Below are 20,506 nucleotides of genomic sequence, written 5' to 3' on the forward strand. Positions count from 1 at the left end.
AAATACAAACTCATCTGCTTGCAGATCTTAGGGGTGAAATTGTATGGTGTAATTTTTCAATTAAAAAAAAATGAATACACTGATTACAGATAAAGTTACATCCCAGTGTAGAAGAGAAAGTATTATGTATAGTAATGTGGCTTGTAATGAAAAATTACCTGCTATGTGATAGTGATGTTTCAGTATCAGTATGTGATTACATTTACTTTAGGATACTAAAGTTTTAATACACCTCTTAGGCCAAGTCTATATGCAAGTGGTGTAGAGGTGAATGTATTTGGTCAATGGTGGAGTAATGCTCCAATGTTGGTGTCAGAAATGCCCAGCAATCTGAAACAGCTGGTTGTGACTGGAGTTATCTTGGTCATTTGCCAATGAATACACCTTTTCTGCCACCATGAAGGAATTACTATGGAGTCCTTGCGTTCACCAAAACCACTTATTAATATTTCATACTTAAATCACATGCACATGTAGGATGAGCCTTACTTGGCTTCGTAAAGTCACAAATAATCACGGCAAATATGTTAGATTAAAAGTATTTAATCAAAAAATATTTCCAAGGCTTAGTTACAAAGCAGTTAATAACAAGACATAGAAAATAAGTTGCATAAATAAGTTTCAGAAATAAAATAGGAAATAAAATTAGAGTCAATAACTTACGTGTTAAGACTTGATGTGAGAGGAGTACAATTTGGGAAAGATGGCACACTTCAATCTCCTCAAAGAAATTACCAATTTTACTAGGTAAGGCAGCTGATTTAAACCCTTCTCTCATAGCTCTCCTCCACCTTTGGAGGTTAGCTCTAAATCAGGACAGATTGATTCCCAGAATGACACAGGACTTTCAAAGTGAGTTATATATCCCTGAGATATGTCTAGCATCTCAGAGGGCATGATTCTCACCTCTACTTGTTCTGCCCAGCTGGTCAGGTCCACATCCTCTATATACACAGAGATGCTTATCTGTCCCTAGCTAATTTCAAAAGACTCTTTGTCAATTGCACAGGTCACTTAGGTCAGTCAGCAAAGCACACTTTGAAAGGTTACATACAATATACACTATGTCATGCATGAATAGTAAGGGGAAATAATAATACATAATCATCACATGTGGTATTTGAAAAATATCAGTGAACCTAACATTATATGTATGTATCTATCCTAGTAGGAATGAAAGAGTAATAAAAAAACTAATGTGTCATATTCTTCCAACAGATCACCACCGTGAAACAATGAAATTCCTAAAAACTGATACTAATCTGCACTTCAATGTGTGAATTAAATTTTGATGAATTATTTTAGGAGTTAATATTTCTTCCTATGAGCATACATTTTATATCAATATATGCATAGATTGGCTTGGCTGAAATTAAGAACTAGGAATCTTGGCTAGAACTTGGAACTTAATGGAGCCTGTCACTCACCGGACTGTGAGTGCTTCTTCCCGGACTATTAGGAACCGTGGACGTCCTCTATCCTGAGGGACTGCGCATGCGCAGCCCTTTCCAAACCTTCAGTGTATGTTCCTTTAACTTAATTGGCAGATCAGGCAACCTCCCTATATTAAGCACCTGTGGTCAACACCACGTTGCCTGATCTTGGAGTCTCATTCCCCATGAGTCTCTGAAGGTGTTCCTGTGTTTCCTTGTTTATTCAGCCCTGCTGATTCCTGTGGTTTCCAAACCACTTCTACCTCTGTGGTTTCCAAACCACTTCTGCTACTGTGGTCCCCATACCACTTCTACCATCTACTGTATCATTGTGACTGTGAGCTGATTCCTATCCGCTGCCTCCGTGCACTACAGTCTTCTAATCACTTCAACTCTACCATGTATCATTGGGACTGTTAGCTGATGCCTATCCGCTGCCTCCGTGCACTACAGGCTTCAACCACATCCACTCACCTGTTCATGATTGTGACTGCCAGCTGATTCCTATCCGCTGCCTCCGTGCACTACAGTCTTCAACCTGCAACCCGTCTGTGTTTCATCGTGACTGTTTAGCTGATTCCTATCCGCTGCCTCCGTGCACTACAGTCTTCAACCTGCAACTCGTCTGTGTTTCATCATCGTGACTGCTAGCTGATTCCTATCCGCTGCCTCCGTGCACTACAGTCTTCAACCTGCACCCGTCTGTGTTTCATCGTGACTGTTTGGCTGATTCCTATCCGCTGCCTCTGTGCGCTTCAGTCTTCAGTCCTTGTCAACGCTCCCGTGTTTCCTTGAGTCTGCCTCCACTATTGCTACCCGCTATTCTCCGTGATCAACAGTGCCTGTTCAACTCTGCTCTCCCGTGTCCCATCGTTACTGCACCTGCTGGTTGCTATTGGCTACCTCCGTGTTCCCGCAGAGACCCGCTGCTGCTACTCCTCAGCACTACTCATCCATCTACTGCTGATCCGCTCTCCACGCTTTCCTGTGTTCCCTGCTGGTCTACCTACCCGTGCGCTGCACCTACTAGACCACCGCTTCACCCATCCAGGGACTTCGCATCCTGCCGGCCTCCTGCCGTTCAGGTATCTCTGCACTCCTGTCTGACTGCCTCCTGAACCACAGTATGCATACTTCTCATTGACTGTGCTGTGTATTGCATACCTTGCTGGACTGTGTTGGTTCTCCTCTGGAGTGTGCTATCCGCTGAGTCTATTGCCATCATTGACTGTGTTATCTTATGCTGGACTACTTCAAGAGACTTTCTATATTGGCAGTATTGTTCAGTCATCTATACATTTATATTGTGCATATCACTGTGGTTCAAAGTCAAGGTGCCCGTGTATATCTTGTGTTGCAGTCTCTCCCCGTGCACCTCCTCACATATATATTCAGTGGTACAACTTGCTGAAGGCAGACCACTGATCCCTGTTTCCTGTATCACCTGTTCCAGTATCCTCTCACATAGCAGTGGTACAACTTGCTATCGCAGACCACTGACTACCCGGATACCTCCACTTGGATTCCACTCCTTCACTCAGACAGCGGTACAACTTGCTATCCGCAGACCGCTGACTCTCATCACCTCCTCGTTTCTGTTGGACATTCCTCCTCACTATAGCAGTGGTACAACTTGCTACCGCAGACCACTGACTACCTTCACGTGTCCTTTGTCCATACAGTTCCTCGTGTATTACTACCTCCATATTGCCAGTGCTGCTAGTCATAGACTTTCCTGAGCATCTCATCATCTGCTATTTCCTGTTCCGTGATCACCCTGCTACCAGAGTACCATATTACCACCTATACTGCTCTGGTAAGCCTATCACCTGGTGATCCCTGGGTAAAGACTCCTAGTGCCCGTGACAGTAAGATCAGGCCATGACAGACCCAGATACGGAACCTACTGCTAAAGAGATGCTGCAGCATCTGGTCAGTCGTGTGGAGCAACAGGATGCTCGCCAACAGCTGTTACTTCAATGTTACCAATCGTTAACCTCCCAAGGAACATCTGGACAGACTGTTACAGCTAGTATTGAAGCTCCTGTGCTTTCCTCCGTTTCCCCAGTGCCATCCCAGGTGTCTACAGCTCCTACGCTTCACCTGCCTACTCCGTCAAAATATGACGGGGACCCCAAAACTTGTAGAGGTTTCCTTAACCAATGTTCAGTCCATTTTGAACTCCAACCTCAAAATTTTTCTACCCATCGTTCCAGAGTGGCCTATCTTATCTCATTGTTTTCTGGACAAGCCCTGGCTTGGGCCTCCCCTCTGTGGGAAAGAAACGATCCAATTCTACAAGATAGTGCCAAATTCATTTCCACGTTCCGAAGTGTGTTCGATGAACCAGGTCGTGTGACCTCCGCTGCTTCCAGCATTCTTCGTTTGCGACAAGGCTCCCATACAGTAGGACAGTATGTCATTCAATTTAGGATCTTAGCCTCTGAACTTCAGTGGAACACTGAAGCATTAGTTGCCGCCTTCTGGCAGGGGCTCTCCGATAAAATTAAAGATGCACTGACTACCCAAGAGCTTCCTTCGTCACTAGAAGATTTGATCTCTCTTTGCCATCGTGTAGACATGAGATTTCGTGAAAGAGAATCTGAGAAAACAACTTCTGCTAAAGCACCTCTTCGTTTAAACCCTCAATTTCGTCCAGTTTCACCTTCTGTGATTCCCATGGAGATAGGACGTTCCAAATTATCTTTAGAAGAGAGGAAACGAAGAGTAAAGAATAGACTCTGTATCTATTGTGCTGATTCCACACATATGCTCAGTTCTTGCCCTAAGAGATCGGGAAATGCCAGGCCCTAACTAGTTCTGGAGAGGTGAAGTTAGGGTCCCTGGAGTCCTCTCCATTGTCTATGAAATCTAAAGTCTGCGCTTTCGATGTTACGATTTCCTTTGCTACTAAATCCTTTGAGTCACAGGCATTGATTGATTCCGGAGCAGCAGGAAATTTCATTTCTAAATCACTAGTGAATCAATGGTCCCTACCAGTGATCACTTTAAAAACACCCATTACTGTGACGGCTATAGATGGATCACGTCTCATCAATGGTCTCATCACCCAGAGTACGTCTCCAGTAACCCTTCAGATTGGTGTACTACACCATGAAGAAATTTCGTTTTTAATTCTTCCTGTTACGACAAGTCCGATTGTCTTAGGCCTTCCATGGCTTCAATGTCACTCTCCCCAGATTGACTGGCGCACCCCTCAAGTTACGTCTTGGGGGCCTGAATGTCACCATCGTTGTCTCTCTCAAGTTATTCCTCTTAAAGTACAGCAATCTTCCATCTCATCTTCCTCCCCGGGACTCCCTCCTCAGTATGCTTCATTTGCCGATGTGTTTGATAAAGCTCAGTCTGAACGTCTTCCTCCTCATCGTTCTTGGGATTGTCCGATCGACCTTCTACCTGGCAAGACTCCTCCCAGGGGTCGGGTCTATCCTCTCTCGTTACCTGAAACTCAAGCCACATCTGAGTACATACGGGAGAATCTCCAGCGTGGGTTCATTCGACCTTCCACCTCTCCCGCTGGAGCTGGGTTCTTCTTCGTCAAAAAGAAGGATGGATCATTACGCCCTTGTATAGATTTTCGTGGACTCAACGCCATTACTATCAAGAATCGGTATCCCATTCCGCTGATCACTGAGCTATTTGATCGCATCAAGGGAGCTCGGATATTTACTAAGTTGGATCTTCGTGGTGCCTACAATTTAATTAGAATCCGTTCCGGTGACGAATGGAAGACCGCGTTTAACACCAGAGATGGGCATTACGAATATTTAGTAATGCCCTTCGGGCTGTGTAATGCCCCCGCGGTTTTCCAGGGTTTCATCAATGAGATCTTTCGGGACTTATTATATGTATGTGTCGTTGTCTACCTGGACGACATATTGATCTTCTCACAGGACCTGCCTTCTCATCACCAACATGTGGCAGAGGTCCTCTCCAGACTACGGAAAAACTCATTGTTCTGTAAATTGGAAAAATGTTCATTCGAGTTACCCCAGATTCCATTCTTGGGGTATATAGTTTCCGGAGTTGGCCTGAAGATGGATCCAGACAAAGTAAATGCTGTACTACATTGGCCTCAGCCAACTACTCTTCGTGCCATCCAGCGTTTTTTAGGTTTTGCCAATTACTATAGACGCTTCATTCAAGACTTCTCATCCATTGCATCTCCCATTGTGGCCTTAACTCGGAAAGGGGCTAATACTAAGCAATGGTCATCTGAGGCTCTCCAAGCCTTTCAAATCCTCAAAGAGTCCTTCTCGTCTGCTCCCATTCTGCGACAACCTGATGTGACACTCCCCTTCTTCCTAGAAGTAGATGCCTCTAATGTGGGCTTAGGAGCTATTCTCTCCCAACGCTCGGAGCAACAAAAATTACATCCTTGTGCCTTCTACTCTCGGGGTCTTCTGCCCGCAGAGAAAAACTATACTATCGGGGACAAGGAGTTGCTGGCCATCAAAGCTGCATTAGAGGAATGGAGATACTTGTTGGAAGGAGCTCGCCATCCGGTGACGATCTTCACGGATCATAAGAACTTGTCATATTTGCAATCTGCTCAATGCTTGAACCCTCGTCAAGCAAGATGGTCTCTTTTCTTTTCCCGTTTTGAATTAATTATAACCTTCAAACCAGCTGCTAAGAACAAGAAAGCTGACGCTCTATCTCGAGCTTTTGTGACGTCCTCTGATGTAGAAGAGGTTCCCAACCATGCTATTCTAGACCCCAAATGTATTTCTCTGGCTGCTTCATCCACCAAAATGCTACCATTGGGGAAGACCCTCGTGCCTCCTACTCTGAGGAGGAAAATCCTTTCGTGGTTCCATGCCTCTCGTTTTTCTGGACACGCCGGTGAACATAAGACCTTTGAGATTCTCTCTCGTAGTTACTGGTGGCCTTCAATGAGGAGAGACGTCAAAGAGTTTATTGCTTCCTGTGATTTATGTTCTCAGTTCAAATCCTCCCGCAGAACTCCAGCAGGGTTGCTGCGACCACTACCCATTCCGTCCAAGCCTTGGACCCATATTAGTATGGATTTCGTTACTGATTTGCCACCAAGTAAGAATCACAATACTATTTGGGTAGTGGTAGACAGATTTTCGAAGATGGCTCATTTCGTCCCTCTGTCCGGTTTACCTTCCTCGTCTACTCTGGCTGAACATTTCATTAAAGAAATCTTCCGCATCCATGGATGTCCGTCTGAGATTGTGTCAGATAGAGGAGTACAATTCGTTTCCAGATTCTGGCGGGCCCTTTGTAAAACCTTGGGCATACGATTAGCACTCTCATCGTCTTACCATCCGCAATCTAACGGACAAACGGAACGAGTCAATCAAGATCTTGAGACTTTTATTAGGATGTTCTCTTCAGCCAACCAAGACAACTGGGTAGAATTGCTCCCTTGGGCTGAATTCGCCCATAACAACATGTACCATGAGTCATCATCCAAAACTCCATTCTTTGTGGTCTACGGTCACCATCCGTCTTTTCCGGAATTTCCTGCCCTCCCGCCCACCCAAGTTCCTGCTGTGGAGACTGCTTGTCAGACCTTCAAAAATATCTGGTCTCAGGTCAAAACCTGTTTAAAGAAGACATCTAACAAATATAAGTCTTTCGCAGATAAGAAGAGGCGGGCTATTCCACCACTAAAAATTGGAGATCGTGTCTGGTTATCTACCAAAAATATTCGTTTGAAGGTTCCATCTATGAAATTCGCCCCTCGTTTTATTGGTCCATATAGGATCATTCAAGTTATCAATCCAGTATGTGTTAAACTTCTTCTTCCTAAGAATCTTCGGATTTCCAATGCCTTCCATGTGTCCTTACTCAAACCTCTTATTATCAATCGTTTCTCGACTCCTCCCTCAGCACCGCAGCCAGTTCAAGTTCATCAGGAGGAGGATTTCGAGATTACTGAGGTATTGGATGCAAAAATTTCGCGAGGAGTCCTCCGTTTCCTCGTTCATTGGAAGGGCTTTGGTCCTGAAGAGCGTTCATGGATCAAAGCTGAAGATCTTAATGCTCCTGCCCTTCTGAAGAAGTTTTATTCCAAAAATCCGGACAAGCCCGGTTCCAGGCGTTCTGTGCCCACCTTTAAAAGGGGGGGTACTGTCACTCACCGGACTGTGAGTGCTTCTTCCCGGACTATTAGGAACCGTGGACGTCCTCTATCCTGAGGGACTGCGCATGCGCAGCCCTTTCCAAACCTTCAGTGTATGTTCCTTTAACTTAATTGGCAGATCAGGCAACCTCCCTATATTAAGCACCTGTGGTCAACACCACGTTGCCTGATCTTGGAGTCTCATTCCCCATGAGTCTCTGAAGGTGTTCCTGTGTTTCCTTGTTTATTCAGCCCTGCTGATTCCTGTGGTTTCCAAACCACTTCTACCTCTGTGGTTTCCAAACCACTTCTGCTACTGTGGTCCCCATACCACTTCTACCATCTACTGTATCATTGTGACTGTGAGCTGATTCCTATCCGCTGCCTCCGTGCACTACAGTCTTCTAATCACTTCAACTCTACCATGTATCATTGGGACTGTTAGCTGATGCCTATCCGCTGCCTCCGTGCACTACAGGCTTCAACCACATCCACTCACCTGTTCATGATTGTGACTGCCAGCTGATTCCTATCCGCTGCCTCCGTGCACTACAGTCTTCAACCTGCAACCCGTCTGTGTTTCATCGTGACTGTTTAGCTGATTCCTATCCGCTGCCTCCGTGCACTACAGTCTTCAACCTGCAACTCGTCTGTGTTTCATCATCGTGACTGCTAGCTGATTCCTATCCGCTGCCTCCGTGCACTACAGTCTTCAACCTGCACCCGTCTGTGTTTCATCGTGGCTGTTTGGCTGATTCCTATCCGCTGCCTCTGTGCGCTTCAGTCTTCAGTCCTTGTCAACGCTCCCGTGTTTCCTTGAGTCTGCCTCCACTATTGCTACCCGCTATTCTCCGTGATCAACAGTGCCTGTTCAACTCTGCTCTCCCGTGTCCCATCGTTACTGCACCTGCTGGTTGCTATTGGCTACCTCCGTGTTCCCGCAGAGACCCGCTGCTGCTACTCCTCAGCACTACTCATCCATCTACTGCTGATCCGCTCTCCACGCTTTCCTGTGTTCCCTGCTGGTCTACCTACCCGTGCGCTGCACCTACTAGACCACCGCTTCACCCATCCAGGGACTTCGCATCCTGCCGGCCTCCTGCCGTTCAGGTATCTCTGCACTCCTGTCTGACTGCCTCCTGAACCACGGTATGCATACTTCTCATTGACTGTGCTGTGTATTGCATACCTTGCTGGACTGTGTTGGTTCTCCTCTGGAGTGTGCTATCCGCTGAGTCTATTGCCATCATTGACTGTGTTATCTTATGCTGGACTACTTCAAGAGACTTTCTATATTGGCAGTATTGTTCAGTCATCTATACATTTATATTGTGCATATCACTGTGGTTCAAAGTCAAGGTGCCCGTGTATATCTTGTGTTGCAGTCTCTCCCCGTGCACCTCCTCACATATATATTCAGTGGTACAACTTGCTGAAGGCAGACCACTGATCCCTGTTTCCTGTATCACCTGTTCCAGTATCCTCTCACATAGCAGTGGTACAACTTGCTATCGCAGACCACTGACTACCCGGATACCTCCACTTGGATTCCACTCCTTCACTCAGACAGCGGTACAACTTGCTATCCGCAGACCGCTGACTCTCATCACCTCCTCGTTTCTGTTGGACATTCCTCCTCACTATAGCAGTGGTACAACTTGCTACCGCAGACCACTGACTACCTTCACGTGTCCTTTGTCCATACAGTTCCTCGTGTATTACTACCTCCATATTGCCAGTGCTGCTAGTCATAGACTTTCCTGAGCATCTCATCATCTGCTATTTCCTGTTCCGTGATCACCCTGCTACCAGAGTACCATATTACCACCTATACTGCTCTGGTAAGCCTATCACCTGGTGATCCCTGGGTAAAGACTCCTAGTGCCCGTGACAGAGCCAGAGAAGCCTCATTCATCTATGTGTATTATTATGTTATGCCTATGATGCATTTTTGCTTTAGATGCACAAAACAATGTAATATAATATTACAATATGTTCTCTACCTGAGTGTAGTGTTATATTATGTGTTTAACGCATAACTGCTATCCTATCTGACAGTTAACAGTGCTATCCATCAAGAAAAATCTAACTGTGTACTATAACTATTTTAATGTCAAATAAAAGAAAACAAATAATTATCAATGAGATTAGGGTTTTAATGTTTGCATTACTTCATATTTTAACGGCTTTAAGAAAAAAAAGCATACAGTGTGATGTACACTAACAACCTAAAATATGGTAGGTTTAACTTTACAAATCATGTTGTGCTGTGTAGAATTTCTTCTGGAACTCTTTCCCAATGTCCTTTAGCTTACAGTACTTAGTGTGGTTAATTTTCTATGATCCCCCAGTCTTTGTAGCTAGCTATTGTATTGTGAATTCATTGAATTTATCAACTGCAAAACAATAAGTGTTCTTTTTGGGTCGTGTATTATAAATTACATGGGGAAAGTTTTTCAACATAAATTCACATAGCTCCTGGAAAATGTATTAACCATACATGGTTTCATTTAGACTTGTAAATGTAAACATAGACTGTGCTTTTTTTTTTGCAACTGTGATTTTGTTATGTGAAGGACACATTTTCCAGATAGATTATGCCTGGCAATGTATGTTGAATGAAAAATGAATTTAATATATGAAAAAAAATCTAAACAGATTTGTATAAAACTATAACTTTACATAACAAAAATAACAAAAGAATAAATTGAACCATTGCAAAAAAATAAACATAAAAGAGGGGAGTCAGTTATCTCAGTCTTTGATTGAATGTATCACATGGCCAAAGCCAATCCTGCCCTTGAGATACATTCTTATTATTCCCCTGGTCTTTGACTGTCATCTCCTGTATATGAGAAGATGCCAAGTATTTAATGTAAGAAAATATGTCATGTACAGTAATACTGTATTTCTTTTCGTAATATAATATGGCATAATTTTTCCGGCATTGTTATAGTATAATATCTTGTAAAAAATGTTTTTTGGGTAATTTGCACTTGGGATCAAATGCAGCAACTGGGGGCATATATAGATTTAACAACATTTTGTGAAATTGACATGATGTATTATAGATAATATAAACTATCTACATTGCTCTCCAACTTGGAGCTTCTCCTGCCTCGCCTCTTCCTGCTGGGTTGCCTGTACTGCCAAATGTTCTCTGCACGCATTTTAATCCTCTCCTTGTATTATGCTATAAACAAAGTAAATATTGTGCCAATTTTTCTTACATTTGTCTTTTCATACACCCAAAATGATTTGATTATTATTTGATTATGTATTTTATTATATATGAAAATATATGTCCATAAATAAACAAAATATCCTTCTCACAGGTATATGTAGTTGTTTTTTTAATAATTTAATTGTTTTTCTAATACCATTGCACACTAAGAAATCATATGTTTTTTTAAATAAAAAGTTAATACATAATTGGGGACAAGTAATCACCGTTGTTAATATTGAAGTATTGCTTGGATACATCTTGTAATTTTGGGCCTGATCCTTCAAACAACATGTGACTACCATTTTATCATACTGTATGACTTTGGTTCTGTCTTATAGAGCAGTCTATGTTCAGAGTTTTTAGTATCTACCTCTGCATGCCCTTTTTTAAGTCTGCTGTCTTGCTTCTCATTTCCAGGCTCTAAGTCTATGTACCTTAACAGGAGTTACAGCACTTTCTTACCGAAGTTTCTGTTCCAAATAAGAAGGAAAGAAGAGGTATACAAGACATAAAATACTTTAATATTAAAAGTTACAATTAGTTTATGTAAGAGAGGTTTTACAAAATAAAAAATTAATTGTGTAATCTACATATACACAGATTTATGACTATATTTTAACTGATTTAATAATGTACAAATATATGCATATATAATACATTTGGGTGTAGGAATAGAGCAATACAATTTTAAACATAATTTACAGGTTTTTATTTCACAACAAACATAATGATTGTAATGTATGTTTTCATAAAACAGAACATATTACATAAGAAATATAAACAACCATATTGTCACAGGATTAGCCCAATGGTAGCATCTTGAGCAGTGATATTGCATTTAGGTGCACAAAAGGCTAGAATGTTCCTTAAGATTTCCTGTCCTAGAAATAGATGCCAAACTAGCACCATTTAGCCTGTATACAGAGATAAAATCTGGGCAGGAGGAAAGAGGGATGATACAAAGTAGCAGGGAGAAGCATAGCAACAGGAGGAGGATGTAGGGATAACTGTGAAAAGAAGGAGGAGATAGAGGTGGTGGATGTGGAGGAGGTGGTTAATGATAACTAGAATCTGATTGGTTGCTATAGGCAATATCTTCACTTTTCAAACCCGCCGGAAACTCGCAGCTTGATACATTTACCCCTTTGAGGCTTTAGGTCAACATCTTCAACTCTTTGCATTGTTCCTCAAACCATTTCTGAATATATTTTGCAGTGTGGCAGAGTGCATTATCCTGCCGAATGAAGCCTTTGCCATCAGAGAATAATGTTGCATTGAAAGGGTGTACTTGGCCTGCAGTAATGTTTAGGTAGGCGGTATATGTAAAGTAACATCCACATGAATGCCTGTGTAACAGATTCTGGATACTATATTACTAATCTTGATTAGCGCTGGCTTACCTGAGGTGCGGAGTCTAACGATCTCCCCGATGTTCACCAAGAACCGCCGCAAGGCGGGGTGGGCTTCATTGCCAGGAGTCGCAGGTCGCGGTCCCCAGGTTCGCCCCAAGATGTAGTACAGCGGAGTGAAGCGGAGGTAGTGGAGTCAACAAGCCAGGTTCGGTACACGGGTCACAAGAATAGGAGAATGGTCAGCAAGCCGGGTCGGTACACAGGGATAGGAGAGCCAGGGAAGTCAAACAGGCAGAGATCAGCACACAGGAAGTCACTGGAAACTGGAATACACTGCAATCCACGAAGAACAGGAGCCAGGAACAGGTAAGTGTTGCTCTGACACTCAGCGAGTGCCAGAGTGACTTTTTTATGCTCAAGGGGATTCAAAATCCCCGCCTCTAGGTTGCGGTCATGTGACCGCCTCCGGGTGCGGTCACGTGGTCCTGGATGCGGAAGTGCGGCTTCTGGACGGATCGGCGGGGATCAGGTAAGTCCGTTACAGCCCGGACCCAAGGTTTTACAGCAGAACACTGCTGAAAAGGCTTTGCTTTTAGAGTTTTACACACTGTGACGGGACTGGGCACATATCCTGAGGATTGATTTTCTGGAAGGTGCAGGGCTGACTGGTGTTGAGTTTCTGTGCTCTACCAGCAGACTTGGTGATCATCGCTGTCCTGTACCTGGGGAAGCAGGCTGTTGCTCCATCTGTCATCGCCTTACTCCATCGGGAGATATTAGTCAGGTCCTGGTTAATTGGTGCTCCCACAGAAGTGGGAAGACTGACAGCCAGGACTACTAGGCTGATTCACTGACCTATTGTTTAAAGTGTTTAGTCCTATGCTCTGTTGAGTTACTGTGGAAAAAGTAAAAATAACGCTATATCTTTTGTTCTCCTACTTGCCTGTTTGTTTCCTGAACCTAAGAGGGCAGAGTAACTTAGTGATCTACGGTTCTAAAAAAACCTGGTGTCCTCACACATATACACTTTACCTTTAATATCTCAGTATCAAAGATTTTATCTATCAGTCCCTGCACTATACCCTCAATACTAAAGCATAGTCCTGCAAAAGGCTTTTTACCAGTAAATCTTCAGGTGTTCCCTCCAATTCCCTGTCTAACAGTAATACATGACTCAGCCTATGTAAATAACTAATATAACAATCAGCTGTTACTTATACCACTGATCTCCAGCTTCCTTTGGCAGCATGGTTCCTCTCTGGTATGGAGTCTGGTAGCTGCATCCCCTCCTCTCCAAACGGTCTCTTTCACTCCCTGGTGTTTCAGTCACTAGCTCTGTTTTTCTGCTCTGACAGACCATTTCTTCGAGTCTCCTGTCTCTCCCTCTACCTCACACTTGCTTCTATCTCTGTTTGCAAGCTCCCTTTCTACTCCCCAGCATCCCTTGCTCACTTTCCCACTCTGCACCTCCTCTGAGTGACACTGAGGGCTAGATTTACTAAGCTGCGGGTTTGAAAAAGTGGGGATGTTGCCTATAGCAACCAATCAGATTCTAGCTTTCTTTTATTTAGTACCTTCTACAAAATGACAGCTAGAATCTGATTGGTTGCTATAGGCAACATCCCCACTTTTGCAAACCCGCAGCTTAGTAAATCTAGCCCTGAATGTCAAATCTCATCCCCAGGCATGCTCGGAGATGTAGTTCTGTGACAGCCAGGACCTGGTCAGTTGCACATGGGCAGCCCATCTTGGATACTGGTGCTACATATAAATCACCCAAAAACTGTTTAATGAACCACTTCCAAAAATCTTCCATTTTACAAGATACATGCATTTTACTAGTAACCTTTACAAATTAAATTAGTGTATATGTGGAAAGCTGCTTTTTCCTTACAAACTTTATTTCTATACATCATTGGGAACAGACATGTTGCAATATGACTTGTTCAATTTATGCTTTTATGAGAATAAGCAAATTAATTTGCAATGCTGAAAGACTGAACATACAGTAAATGCACATGACGCAGAGAGCAAAACTATGTTGACCATACAATGAACAAATCATATAATAAATATATACACAGACACATTTGAAATGGTGATGCAAAAACTATGTGGTTGTTATATTAAGAAAAGAAAAAAAAATGTTACATGAACTACATTGTTACAATAATAAAAAAACTTTGCCTTTTCTAATACTAGGTGCTGGAAACATGGAGAAAAGATGGATTGATCATCTGCACCTCTGGTCACAGACTAATATGTTTATTTTGTGCTGGCCACATTTCTTTATTTTTTACATTGTATTACTATTATTGTTATTTATACTTTATTTTTTAAGAAATGTCCTAGTTTTATTCCAAATCTGATTGTATTATTTTGCAAATATTAAATTAGTTTTTCAAAAGTCAGATAAACGTAGGAAATGCCAGATACACAACACATAATATTGTATTACACTAACAATTGTCTAGTAAAAAATGCAGATGCATCTACATGACAGACAAAACTCTACTTTCATCTAACAATACTTTTAACTCAAAATACGCACATAACACAAGAAGTTTATATACATTTTCCTGTATATGAATATAGTAAGTCTAAATCAGGCTATGTATGTATAAAAATGTTTTCACTTCAGTTTTCAGTACCACTTTATTTAAATAATACATTTTTTTTCAGTACTGAGTGCTTCTCTCACCATCTTGAGATGTCGGTATGGATAGGAGGACAGGGACATTACTTGTACTCCCTCTTTCATTAGAGAAATGGCTCTTCCCTATCGTAAATAGGGGCCTTAAAGAGCTTTCAGCTCCCACCTCCATTGCTGAAGAGTCCTGATAACAACCATCAACCCAAGAGTTTGATTCCATACACCTGACTCATTCTTACTGACACATCACAGAATTTCTATATGGAATATGGATTGAAAACATGGACTGGAGTAGAGAACAGAGTGGGACCCTCTCCTCTTACATCAGCTTCCTACTGAACACCAGAGCCTTAACAGTTTCTATAAAAAAAAACTGTTGGTCTGTGATCCTTGTCTGAGAGTTAAAACATTTCTATGATTTTGCTGCCTACAAATGTATAGATAGAGATATAGATAGATAGACAGACAGAAAACTATATAAACATCATTACTGCACATTCATTGAAGAATGGTGTGTGTCATGTTTTAAACCTCTGTTCAGGCATATTCACCGTATGTTGTATTTTGATATAAACCAGGTTATGCAACTGATGTTTTCTATTGGTTTGTGAAATAGTGTTGTAAGCCTTCAAGCAACACTTTGTTAGAAGTTAGAAGTTGCCTTCAAATGTTTGATCTAATGTTTGATGTTGTTAAAGATAAATATATTTTTCCAGAGAGACCTAGCAATACTCTTCCAAATAATAAAAAATATATACTTTAGGCTGTCCTGATTAAAAAAAACAAAACAAAAACAAAACAACAAAAACATTTCTGCCATTACTTACTTTCAAGTAAAGTAAAAGTTCAATAATCAGTTATGTGCTTAAGGCCATGTATAAAACATCAGTTACAGATTTCAGACTTTTCTGTAAAATCAAACAAAAATATTAATTAATGACATGAGCCAAAACCATGTAAAAAAAACATGTACAATTTGAATGTTATTACATTTAAAACAGTACATAATGTACAGTTAGAGAGTTTTCATATTGCAAGTGTAATGCAGTCATTACATTCATGTAGCTAAAACATTTCACTTAATTACATGCCACAAAACTTGAAATAGTTGATTTATTACATTATTGCAGGTTTCATTAGTGAGTTGATTGTTGATGTTTTAATTGTTGACAAAGCTCATATGTTTTTAGGCTTATGTAAACCTTTCAAATAGGTTTTTTTTTATTAATACCTAGACTAATTCAATTCAATCATTATTATAAGTCAGAATGTCTTACAAATATTTGCTGGTAAGAGCTGATTTTTCAAACGAAAGACTAAGACTCACAAAAGCAACTTTTAATAATTTTATATCAGAGAAAATCCTTATATACAATTATTGTTTTAGCAACAACTCATAGTATAGAAAATAAATCATCTCTATAACAATGCAGTATACAGTATCTTCAAAAATTATGAATATCTCTAGGTCAGTTTGTGAGATATCACAAAAGTCATAACAACCATAGTAGCAGGGAGTGCTACAGCCATCGACAGCAATACATATAATGACAGAAAACAATGACAACTTTTCCTTTAATTCCTTTGCTACTAATGCTTTTCTCACTCTTATGCTGAGCCTATTTTGTCAGTGTTTGTGCTGGTCACACTCCAACATCAATATCAGTAATTTGTTTATGCAGTATCTACACAAATTATACCATGTATTTTTCAGAACACTATAGTCTTCTTTATTTTGCTTATGCTTCATGGAAGGGCAAAGACAATTTACCCAAAATAGCCACAAAGGTGTTTTTGTTTTTTCCCTGTACTTGTACAAATTTTTACTTGCTTTGGTATCAACCCACCTTTCAAAACCCAAACACAACAGGAATCCATACATATGTATTCATAATAAAATCTGCAAATGATAATACATTTTTCGCTAGTCTTCACTGTCTTTAATCAAATGCATAGGAATAATATTATAGTCCAATAAGGATATCATTTTGAAAACTAGAAAACCTACAGCATTAAAAGAAGGGACCCCTGAATTTATGTGATCAGGATGCGGGTTGATCTGGGTATTATAACCACCATCTCTGAGCTTCTTAACACTTTCTGTAGTGTAGGGTGTTTTTGGCTGGTGTTTTCCAAACAATAACTGCTAAGGGGCACATCATTTGAAAAAAAAAATACTATCCTCTTTCAAATTAGGGGTCCTCAAACTTTCTTAGAGCTAGGATGGAGGAGATCTGGGCATTACAAAACCCCTCCCCTACCGTGTTTTCTGTAATATAGGGTTTTATTGTCTGGTTCTCACATGTGATCTTCAAGTAATAATGTTTAAAGGACCACATAATTTGAAAGAGAGGACTCCTCTCTTTCAAATGAGGGTACACCTGAGCTTATGGAGGCCAGAATGAGGGAGAACACTAGACTTCTTAATACTTTCAAGCAATGTAGCAACTATTGTCTAGTGATTGCACATGACCATAGCTTATCAAGGGCCACATCATTTGACAGATGGGACTCCCCTCTTTAAAATTAGGGTACCACTGAATCTATGGGTGCTAGAATGTTGAAAATAGGCCACTTTTAGAGCACTACCTGATCCTCTGGCTTTTCAGTTGTTTCTGTAGTGTGGTGGATGGGAAGAAGAGGAAATTGATGATGTAATTGTGCACCGGCACAATGGCATCATCATGCAACACATCATTCCCTGGATCCCCCCGTTATTTACTAACTAGCATGTTTTTCCCCCATAAATTCCACAATTGAAGTCCTGCAATTCTAAAGGCAGTGGAACTTGTACTTAGCACTTTTGAGTTATATGCTGAGGCTGAGTCTCACTCATCCTTAGCACTGAAGGGCTTAAGTTGGGTTGAGTTACAGAGAGAAGGAATAGACAAGGAATAGGGAGGACCAGGATTATAGGACAGGTGGAGGGTGAAATGATTTTTATTCCTATATAATAGCAATGAAAAGCCTTGCCTACTCTTTGGTCTTTATTCACACCTGAATCATGGGGAAAATTATTTATGAAAAACATATTAATATTATTATTTATAATTGTAAAGTGTTACGGAATCTGCTGGCGCTATATAAGTAAATGATGATGATAAAGAGCCAAATTATTACTCACCGCTGTGCATTGAGGAGATTATTGTTAGGAACTCCCAAGTCAGTACAGTGAAACTCGGGAACTACTCTGAAGGCCAGATGTTCGCTGGAGCCCCTAGTGGTGGGGACAGACTGGGCTGCGGGCCGACCGAGGGTCGAGTGACGTATACTGACTTAAAGGAGTTCCCAGAAGTGGAGTGATTGGCGGACTGTAGTTAAGTAGAATCCTAGGTCAAAGGGTCACAGGCACAGATGCAATATCCAAAGACAAGCGAAGGGTCAAACACACAGGCAGAGAAGCAAAATCCAAAGTCCAGGCAAAAGGTCGAGGTCAGAAGAGAAGGGTCACAGGTCCAATAACAAGCAGGAGTCAAAAAACGGGTAGTCAAATCCAAGGTAGCAGGAACCAAAACTGATAGCACAAGCAGGCAGCAGGACTGAGGACAGAACGCTATAACCGGCAGTGAGGCTGCAGACCTCACTGCCTTAAATACACAGAGGGACCAATCAGGGTTTGCCCCTGAAGTATACCCACTTGCAGGCTAATGCCTGCTAATTCAGCCCACAGGCTGAATTCAATCATAATTTACAAAATACGCGTGCGCGCCCGGCTCTCTATACTGCTGGGACGCCGCGCTGAAGGAGCGTCTGGCCGTTGCCTTAGCAACGGTCGGGTGCTGGGCGGAAGTGACGTCCCGGTCATCAAGGTGACGGCCGGGACGCTAGAGGAACCAGGAAGCAAGCCGCCATGGCTCGTAACAATTATGAGACAAATAAACTACAATAACATGAAACAGAAGGTAAAGATAACCCTGCCCAGACAAGCTTACAATCTAAAAGGTAGTAGAAACACTATACAGACAAGGTCAAATTTGTTAGTACCCATACAACTCATAAAGCAATACTTCATTCCTCCTGAAAAGTGATGAAATTAAAAGCTATTGCCTCATGTATATCTCCATGCTTTTGGTATTTCATAGAATAAAGCAAAGAAACAATGAAAAGAGATAAATTATTGCTTATTCTCCAAAGATATTCTAAAATGGACTGGACAGATTTTTTTTGGTACCCCTTAGAAAAGATTATAAATAATGGGATAATAATGATATTTCAAACTAATTGCTTTCTTTAATTAGCATGACAAATGTCTTCAATCTTCTAATCAGTTATTCAGCCTATTTAAATGGATAAAAGTGGTCACTCTGCTGTTTGGTATAATTGTGTGCACCACACTGAACATGGAACAGATAAAGCAAAGGAAAGAGTTGCCTGAGGAGATCAGAAAGACAATGATAGACATGTTAAAGGAAAAGGCTGTAAATCCATCTCAAATCAGCTTGATCTCCCTGTAACTATAGGTGCAAATATTATTAACAAGTTTAAAGTCCATGGGACTGTAGCCAACCTTCCTGGACATGGCTGCAAGAGGAAAATCGACCTTGGATTAAACAGAAGGATCGTGAAAATGATAGAAAAAAAGCCAGGGAAAGCTTCCAAAGAGATGCAAGCTGAACCCCAAGGTCAAGATACGTCAGTGTCTGATCACACCATCCAATGCTTTTTGAGCGGCAGTGGGCTCCATGGAAGAAGACCCAAGAAGACTTAATTTTTGAAAGAACAACATAGAAAAGTCAGACTGGAATTTGCTAAAATGCATATTGACAAGCCACAATACTCCTGGGAGAATGTCCTTTGGACATACAAGTCAAAATTGAAGCTTTATGGCAAGTCACATCAGCTCTATGTCCACAGATGAAAAAATTAAACTTTTAAAGAAAAGAACACCATACCTACTGTAAACATGGAGGAGGCTTGGTTATGTTTTTAGGCTGCTTTGCTATGTCTGGCATGGAGTGCCTTCAATTTGCTCAAGGCACAATGAAATCTTCCAGGTCATAAGAATGCATCTTAATGGCCATTTGCTCAGTGACATATCTGTGGTTGGTAGTTTACTGGAATTTACTTTACAGACTATTCTGTCTATTTAACCAATATCATTTACAGTCGAGCTACTTGCGGAAAGGGTTCACAAGATATAATTTCCCTGTTGAAACAACAGAAAAAGCGTACATCCCATAGCTCACCAAGTCGTTCTACAATTTATGCTAAGAAATACGTTTATCAGTTAAAGCACATATTATATATTCTTATATAATTTTTTCAGTATTGATCTTTTTCTGTCAAGTATAAACAAATGAATTAATGTGCACATAGAAATTGAAATAGAGTAATTGTACAGCAATTTACCATAGCCAACAATCACATTTCATTCGCTATTGAAAAACTCTGTTACAGTATGATCCACTTAGTTTCAAGAATGACAAAGTATGGCATGCAGGACTAATATAGAAATCATTGTAGCCCTGCAATATGTAACACATCAAGTATGAATACCACAAACTATGAGATGGTAACCCAATGTTAACTGAACCTACATAAAAAATACTCCTATTGATGTTAAGAGTTTAGCACCTTAAATATTCAATGTATGGAAAACCCTGCAGCTGCATGAGCAATCTGTGACTTCTCCTAATATAATATAGTAAATATAAGAAAGTATATAGTGCAGGGAATTTGTGAACTTGATGAATAAATCAATAAAATGACTGGAAAAATAAACATGTT

Source organism: Mixophyes fleayi, chromosome 4 (assembly GCF_038048845.1).
Source record: "Mixophyes fleayi isolate aMixFle1 chromosome 4, aMixFle1.hap1, whole genome shotgun sequence".
Taxonomy (NCBI): domain Eukaryota; kingdom Metazoa; phylum Chordata; class Amphibia; order Anura; family Limnodynastidae; genus Mixophyes; species Mixophyes fleayi.